General features: G+C 37.0%; 1 protein-coding gene across 1 annotated transcript in view; it reads left to right on the plus strand.

Annotated features, from left to right (window-relative positions):
* The window catches only part of SPATS2 (spermatogenesis associated serine rich 2), a 134,805-nt gene that overhangs the window by 769 nt on the left and 124,893 nt on the right, over nt 1-9,143 (plus strand). The window lies entirely within an intron of this gene.

Below are 9,143 nucleotides of genomic sequence, written 5' to 3' on the forward strand. Positions count from 1 at the left end.
TTTTTTTTTTTTTTTTTTTTTAGGTTTTTTAGGGTGATTGAATTTATTTGGAATCCAGATCTTTCTCAGGCCTTACCTTTGCTGTGGGGAACTTTTTTTTTATGATTTGGTTTATTATTTATTGTTCATTCTGATGATACAGTATATATATAACATTTGTTTTCCCTCTGCTCGATAGGTAAGTTATTACTATATGTAAATTATCCGTGGCTAGGGAGCAGGAGAGGAGGAAAGAGCATTACTGATAGGCATTTGGCTTTTGAGTTGAGTCAGTTTGCAATCCAGCAATCTGTGGCTTTGGTGAAGGCCAGGAGTTTGTTTCCTTTGTTGTATTTGTTTTAACTACCACCCCCTTGGAACTATATTAGGCAGCTCTGATAAAAAGCTAAACTGGTTCTGCTTTGTTAAAATTACGTTTTCTCACTTAGCAATTGCCCATTTGTTTTATATACAAAATTGGTTGATTTCATGATAGTAATCCCACTTCTCCAGATTGTTTCTAGTGATGCTTTTATCTAAACTCCATTTGCAGAATGGTTTGAAAAGATTATGGAAAAACAATTCTGGTATTAAAAAAATGCCTTTCACAGTCTAGATAGAATGATTAACATTCTTTCTTGAAATGCTGCCTGGAGTCAGATGTTCATAAATCCGGTTTAAAGCTTCTCCTCTTTAAGGTTTGCTTACTTAAGATTGTTCGGAGAACGTAAGTTTTTATCTAAGGGACCATGTTAGTGGCATTAAGCTATTTTTCAGCTGTCCTAAAAGTTCATTATGTGGGCATTTAGTGTTCTAAACTGTCTCCTTTCTTGGGAGGTTGTGAAAAGTGAATCCAGTTGAAAATTGAGAATTTGATTTGCAGTGGCTTCATTAATGATAGTAAAGCCTTGCTTGTTACTAAATTTTGATTGCTTGCCTGGTTTCTTATTTTCCTAGGCTCTAACAAAGTTGCTATAGTAAATAAATGAACTGGTGGAAACTCAAGCCAGATGAAATACTGATTCTAGTAAATTGGGGACACATCTGGACAATTTAATGAAGGAGTATCCTGCTCTTTGTTGTTTGAGAGCATTTCTGAGGTCCTAGGTTTTTTTTTGGCTTGTATTTGTGATTTTTTTGGTATGCCTTAAAATTTGTGTATTGATTCCTTTTGTTTTTACATGAACTTCATTTCCAAATATATCCTTCTTCCTCCCTTATCCTTCAAGGCATCCCTTGTAACAAAGAATTAAAAAAGGAAAAAAGTCAGTTAAGCAAAACTAACCAACACGTCACCCAAGTCTGAGAGCACATGAAGTGTTTTGCATTAGTAGTCAGTCCCTCCTTTTGTACAGAAGAGAGGGAGGTACATTTTTTCATCCCTGCTTTCTAGGGCAACCCTGCATTTGATTTCAGTGGTGTTGAGAGATCCTTGGGGTAGACACTGACTGTACCAATTCAAATTATGAACTACCAATTCAAATTACAAACTGTTCTGCGACTTGCTATCTTAGAAGGTGGTTTGAGACATTGAGAGGTTAAGGGACTTGACTGTAAACATAGAGTTCTAGTATGGCAGAGGTGGGACTGGAGCCTTCAGGTCTTCCTGACTTCTGAGGCCAAGACTCTGTGATTTGCCTCTATTAGACATACCTATTGCTTTGTTAGCTGTATACCACTGAAGGGTGCAGTATATGTGGCATTCTTCAGTGTAGATAGACTTATGTGGGGCCAAAACCTCAGAAAAACAGAGAAAATCCAGTGTCCAAAAGTTCTTCGTGGTATTTTCTAACTTTATATTGGTATTATATGGTATTATATTTGGATTCAGGAAGACTCATCTTCAGGAGTTCAAATCCTGCCTCAGATACTGTCACTTAACTCTGCCTCATTTTCCTCATCTATAAAATGAGCTGGAGAAAGAAATGGCAAACCACTCTAGTATCTTTGCCAAGAAAACCCTAAAATGGGGTCACAGAGTTGGACATGATTGAAACAACCCATCAAGAACAACATTCACCCTAAATATAGGTAGTAACTTCTTGGAAATTATGAAGGAAAGAGATGGTCATAGTAGAGAGAAACAGCAGGGGCCTGATGAAACAACTGCAGGTGATGGGACCAAAAAACTTGGGAATGGAAGGGATGATCTTAATGGATCAGAAGGCTGAAGATTCTGATGAACAAGAGAGGCACACACTTAATATCTCTGTGTTGCTGCTTATGATATTCTACTGGAAGCAAGCACTACCTGCTGGGACATTCTGTAGGAGCCATTTTACTTTAAGGGCATCAAGTTGACCTATTCTTATCCTATCCCACAGAAAGAAGTCAGGTAGCTACTGTTGTTATCATGGAGTGAACAAGAGAAGCAACTGGAGATTTGGTTTCTCTTGACCCCCAGGGACTGGTTTTACCTTTAGGTAGGTGGATCCCTCCTTTGCAGCTCCTGTTGAATAGCTTCTAGCTGTTATGTATCTTGTGGGTGTATAATGAAATTTCATGCTTCCTGTTTTTACTCTTATATTTTGACTACCCGGATAGCAAATTAGGGTCCTAGAGAAAGAACCCTACCTATTAGTGATGCCATATACAAACTTGTTTCCATTTGTTTTGGCCACAGTTTGTGATTATCATGCTTGGTCACTTTTAGATATGGATTTTATTATGAAAGAGCACTAGACTTGGAGTCAAGAGGTTTGAATCTTTCTGACACTTGTTGTATAACTCTGGGGAGTTATTTAACTTTTCTGAGTTTCAGTTACCTCATCTTTAAAATGTGAATAATAATATCTCTGGTACCTACTTCATGGGATTATTGTGAGATTCAAATGAAATAATTTCTGAATGTGCATTTCAGACCTTAAGTTGCAATATAAATGTTGATGTGTGCATATGTGTGATTAAAATAGCGTTTTTTAGGCAGGATATATCACTAGATAATCTTAAACTCAAATCCTGACAGTAAGAACTCAGAAACTACTAGCAGCAGCACTATCTTTACATACATTATTCTAGTGCTGTTTTAATAATAACAATAATGACTACCACATTTGTACAGCAGCTTAAGGTTTGCAAAGCACTTTCCATATATTATCTCATGTAGAATATAAGGCGTCATGGTATATAGTTGGTTAGAAAGCTGACCTTGAAGCCAGAAGGATATGGGTTCAAGTACTGGCTCTGACATATACTGCCTCTGTGACTCTTGATAATTCTCTTAACCTGTCAGTGCTCTAGGCAGTTCTCTAAGACTAGGTTGCAGGAAAGGTACCAACACCTGTTGATAGAGGGAGTTTACTTGTGTAAGAGTTCACTATACCAATTAAATTACAGGTCTGGTCCCTAGCCATGTTTGTGAGTATAAGTCATCTGGCAAGGGTTAAAGTTCATTTTGATTTGAGTCTCCTTATTAATCAGTTGAAAAATTCAGCTGGAGCAGGAGATGGAAGTTTCTGTTAAATATGTTGTGTCTTAGCTCTGAGGTTTCATTTCACACCCAGCAAATTGGCAAAGATGTTAAAAGATAGATGTCCAATGTTGGAGGAACTGTGGAAAGACGAACACACTAATGTATTATTGGTGGGACTGTGAATTGCTTTAGCCATTCAGGAAAGCAATATAGAATTATTCAGTGAGTGTGACTAAAATATCTTTATCTTTTGACCCAGACATCGCACTGCTATACATATGCCCCCAGGAAGTTAGTTACAAAAAGAAAGGTCCCACATGTACCAAAATATTTATAGCAGCACTTTTTGTAATAGCAAAGAGCAGGGAGCAAAGTAAATGCCCATTATTTGGAGAATGGCTAACAAGTTATGGTATGTGAATGTAATAGGATATTACTGGTCTTTGAGTACTGAAGAATATGAATTTCAGAAGCATGAGAAGACTTATATGAACTGAAGTGCATTAAAGTAAGCAGAACCAGGAAAAAATACCCATAATGTAAATGAAAAGAACAACAATGGCAGAATAATTGAACCGATGCTTTGAAATTACAGTGATCATGCTGGCCCCAAAGAAAAGGTATCCAAGGGCACCTGCGGTACTATGTGTGTGGAACATGGCAAATAATGTCAGACTTTTTTGATATGTTAGTTTGCTGAATTCTTTTAAATTCTTTTTATAAGGAATGGTTCCTTGGGAGGGGGAAGTTAGTGGGTTACATTGGGAAATGTAGGTAATGTAAAACAAAAGATAGAAGTAAATATTTTAATAAATATGTTGTCTTTACATGTGTACAGTATGGAAGGTACTGTTTATTGCACTTTTAGCTTTTCAGCCACACCTGGAAACATAGATAATCATCTTAGCAAAATCTTCTATGTATGTATGCATGTATGTTTTTATATATATATCTATATATATAGATATATATATTTGAAAATTGCGTTATCAGTGTGGAGCAATCTGTGCCAGTTATCTGCCTTTGAGGAAATTCAGAGTATTTTACCTTTTTTCACTTGAAAAAAATTCTTTTGTTTGCTGGCTACCTTTTCTTATGTATCTCTCTTGTTCTAGGCAGATGGCTTCAGACTGTGGGAAGAACAGGAAGGAATTTTGGGGATGTTAACTTGGTCTGTACTGGACCAGTAAATCATTGGTGAAATCACTTGTTTGGCCCTGTCATCAGTGTAGCTAAAGTGAGTTATCACACATTGGCAAGCATGAAATGTGCTGAAATACTGTCACTGCAGAGTGACATAAAATGGGCTCAAGTTGTGCCTGGCTTCCTACTTAATTTTTTCCAAATGCTATAAAAATAATTGTCTTTGTATTGTGATAAATATGGACTTCCCAACATGTCTTCCACATTTTACAGTGTTTCTCTTGCCTCTGGGGTATCGTAAAATTGCTCTGAGATTTTTAGTTGGGATCTCACAGAGTAGATCTTGGAATCTCCCAGTTAATCCAAGTGAAATTATCTTTGAACCATAGGCTCACTTTGAGGCAGTGTGATCCCTTAAAGACAGATTGGTTCTGAAATACCCATTAAGATTCTAACCAGTTTTCTGGATTCTTGGAATTGACTTTAGGTCAGCATGTCCTCCAAGGTGACTAGAGAGTTAGAATTCATTTGATTCTGACACAAATCCCTGATATGATGCTAGGTCCTAGCAACTATCTGTGGATTTGTGGGTATAGCTTGGGTGCCCAGTGACCTAAATTAACCAGTTAATTTAGACTGTTAACCAGTTTCTGGCTGACTATACTACTCATTTTAACAAGGTGAATAGAAGTGTCTGTTGTCTGCAGAGCCAGTTGAGCCATTTTACTGGAACAGAACCTTAAATTGTAGCCCTGCATTATTGGGAAGGAGAGGGATGTGGTATTTTTGAGAAGTTTGAATGTAGAGCAATGATTATGAAAATGTTTCAATTATAAGTATATTAATTTAGAGGAAATAACCTAATATTTGACCAGTAAGTCTTGTGGTAGGGAGCATATCAGTTAATCATGGAATGAATCAGGGTAGATAGGTTAATGTATTATTTCCCTTTTGACTTGAAGATACTGCCATTATTTACTAGGATGTGTCTGGAAAGACCAGTTTATAAAATCTATCTTTTCTGCCCAAATACATATACATACTTAGTAATACAGACCAGTTTTTGTTGTTTTCAAGCTTCAACTCAGGAGCTTTATAGTATTCTTCCTCAAAGTATCTGCACGATCCCTGATTCCAACGTGTCAGAGTTAGCTGTTTTCCACTTATCTACTACTGTTACATTGGTATTGATTGTGTATTATTGTTTTATTCAAATATTTCTGTTGTGTCAAGTTATCCTTTTTCAGCTCTTGTGCGCATTGCCTTATTGATCTCTGGTCCACTGTCTTCACGTGACAAGCTTTGCTAGGTTAGTTGCAACAAGACCTTAGCAACGGGGTGAAACCTCTTAAAAGCTCTATGTTAATATGTTTCATAGAACTTTCTTAAAAGTTGAATATGCAACTGAAAGACCCTTGTCTCATAACTGAATCATTCCTTTGATTTTCTTAAGGTTTGATGACTTGTTTCTACTAGTTTGTCAAATGCATAGCTAGGTTTTGTGATGCTGTTTTTCAATTCCTTATTGCTTTGATACCGTTTCTAAGTTGGCAATATGAGGTAAATTTTTGGTTTATTTAGGTCTCCTGGATTCACAATAATATATGTGGCTTTTGTTTATAGTCTGGGAGCCTATAATATGGTGATACTGCAAATCCATTTAATATGATGTACCATGTGTTGGTGTTCCCACAACACAGAAAACATGACCTGTAATTGCTAAATGTTGCCTTTCCCATAGGAGGTGGCTAGGTGGCTCAGTAGATAGAGCACTGCCTGAAGTCTGGAAGACCTACGTTCAAATGTGGCCTCAGACACTTACAAGCAGTGTGACCTTGAGCAGGTCACTTAATTTCTGTTTACCTTAGTCCATTGGAGAAGGAAATGACAAACCACTCCAGTAGCTTTGCCAGGAATGGTCTACAGGGTCACACAGAATTGAATACAGCTTAACAGCAATAAAAATAAGGGCCTTGCCCATAGGATCCTTTAGCAGGCTTCAAGTCCACGTAAGTAGAAAAGGCCCTTAAACAAGTATTTTATACCAGCATCTTGGTTCCTTGGAATTTCAAATCTAACTGTTCAGAAAGTTAAGCAGAATTGGATTAAATTCCTGATTTACTCCATTGGTGACAGAAAATGGAAATGGGGAGAGTGTCCAAACATAATTGAATGGACCAGCTGCTTCATTGTGAAATAGCATTAGGATGACCATTTTCTGCTTGGCTCTTGAAATACGCTCAGTATTAATTAATTAATTAAAATTACATTTTGCTTCCATAGGCTGTGTTATTCTTGCATTTAATTAAAAAAAGGCCTTTAGCTCCATGTAGCCAGAATCTGTCTTGTAGAGTTGCAGTTAATGTTATTGCTGGACAGTTGATAAAAGGATTCTTTGGCCCATACTTAATAGCAGTGGAAAGAGAAGAAGGAATCAAAGTTTCTTTTTTCTTTGAACTCTGTTAGTGTTGATAGTATCCTGTCAAATGATACAACTAAAACAAGAAAATAGAAAGCCATATTAAAAGCCGTGGTTTGTCTTTTTTAAATGTCAACTTTATTCCAAGTTAAAAGTCTCTAGATTAATGGTGTCTTATAGCTGAAAAATTTAGATCTTTTCTGTTTTGCCTTCACAAGAAAGTATTTTTTCTATAGATACCACAATCTCTTTTTTAGAAAACTTTATTGTGGAAGTCTTCTTCCTATATTTAACATAATATATACATGTATTGTATATTTATTGTGCAATTGATCTAGTATTGTTTTTTATTCTGCTCACTCTAACTTGACTTTCCTGGGGTAATCAACTGAAGAGGATGATAAGACCAAAATAATTAGAATCATGGAATCTTACCCACTCTCCCTTCAGAGAATTGCATCCAGACCATATGGCCTACTTTTAGACAGACCCACACATTTCACTAGGAACTAAAATATGAGGCAGCAGCTTTAAGCAGAAGATTTTAGAGAAAACTTTAAAAGTATGTAATAGTATAGTTATTTGACTGGAAGTGGCAACAACAGCATGCTGATGTGAAACAACTAGAAGTGAATCTCTTAGTAAGAAAAAGTGTTATAAAATTCCCATATAGATAGAATGTTACACACTGACAAAAATCAGTACACAGTGTATAGCACCTTGGGGTCTTTAGAACAGCTACCCTAAATTCAAGGTACTTGTTGAGTCCGCAGTCTCACAAAACCATGATTTATGATTCCCCCTAAGTGCTTACTTTTTGTTTAGTCGGTCAGAGGACACAATTCAGAACAAAAGCATTGAATGAAATAACATAAAAAGAAAATTAAAAATAGTATGGCCCTACATATACGTAGGGCATATTTTCCCACAGAAATATACATCAGTGGTGAGAATACATAGTATGTGGGGTGGGGACCACAGGTAGGCCAGCCTAGCTGAAACAGAAAGGCAGTCTGAGGGAGCTAAACTCTACTGAGTTTGTAGAAAGCTGCATGAGACAGGCAAGTCAAGCCTCCACTGCTGCTGCTGCACCACCACCTTCTTGATATCTCCTCTTGACTCCAGATGTAAACAGCCCAGGAATTTGAACCTAAGAGCTTTGAAATAGCTATGTAAGTAGCCTAGTGGCAAGTGGTTCAACATCAGAAACTGATGGGATTTTATCAGTGGAAGTGACACTAAAGGAAGAACCATTACCATCTGTTTTGCTGTTGCACCCTAAAAACTATGAGACCTATCCATTTGACTCGCAGCTGAAATTTCCCATATGCATCGTCTTCCCATTAAAATGTGAGCTCCTTGAGAGCAGGGGTAGTGCTACTTTTCTGTTTGTAGCTCCAGCACTTAACACAGTGCTTTGCGCATTGTAAATACTTAATAAATGCTTCATTCGTTTTTCATCCCTCTTCTCATCTTCCCCTTTATCTTTCTTTTCTTTTTAATTTTTTCTTAAAATCTTTTTATTTTAGACAAATACTAAAACTTAAATACATAATAAGAAAAGAAAAAGAAACAGCAAGCTGAAATACAAAATAAGAATGTGCACAGCAGAATTCCCCGCTTGTTATTAAAGTGGACCCTGGCCTGGAGGTGTTTACTCTTCACAGGGAGGAAATCTCATCCAGGATTTTTCTTCAGATCTTTTCCAAGTGTCCCAGGAGGACCCCTCTTCTGCCCCTACTCTAATTTGTTTTCACAGTTCTATGTTTGCCCAGAGGCGCTATTTTATCTCTTTTGTCGAGGAAAATCTTGAGAGCTTGAAATTTTCTGACCTACTCTGCTATCTTACCAGAACCCTCTCCCTCACCTTTATTTTTTTAATTAATTTATTTTGATTTATCAACAGTCACTTCCATAAGCTTTTGGATTTTCAATTTTTCTCCCCCTCACTCCCCACCTGCCTCCCCAAGAGGGTGCGCCATCTGATATTGGCTATACATATACATTCCTTTTAAACATATTTCCACATTAGTCATGTTGTAAGGAAGAGTTAGAACCAGTAGGAGGAACCACCGGAAAGAGGAAACAAAACACAACAAAAAAAAAAAGAAGAGCAAATAGTATGCTTCGGTCTGCATTCAGACTCCATAGTTCTTTCTTTGGATGTGGATAGCATTTTCCATCAAGACA

This window comes from Vombatus ursinus, unplaced genomic scaffold (genome assembly GCF_900497805.2).
Source record: "Vombatus ursinus unplaced genomic scaffold, bare-nosed wombat genome assembly UNPS02014941.1, whole genome shotgun sequence".
NCBI classification, from domain to species: Eukaryota; Metazoa; Chordata; class Mammalia; order Diprotodontia; family Vombatidae; genus Vombatus; species Vombatus ursinus.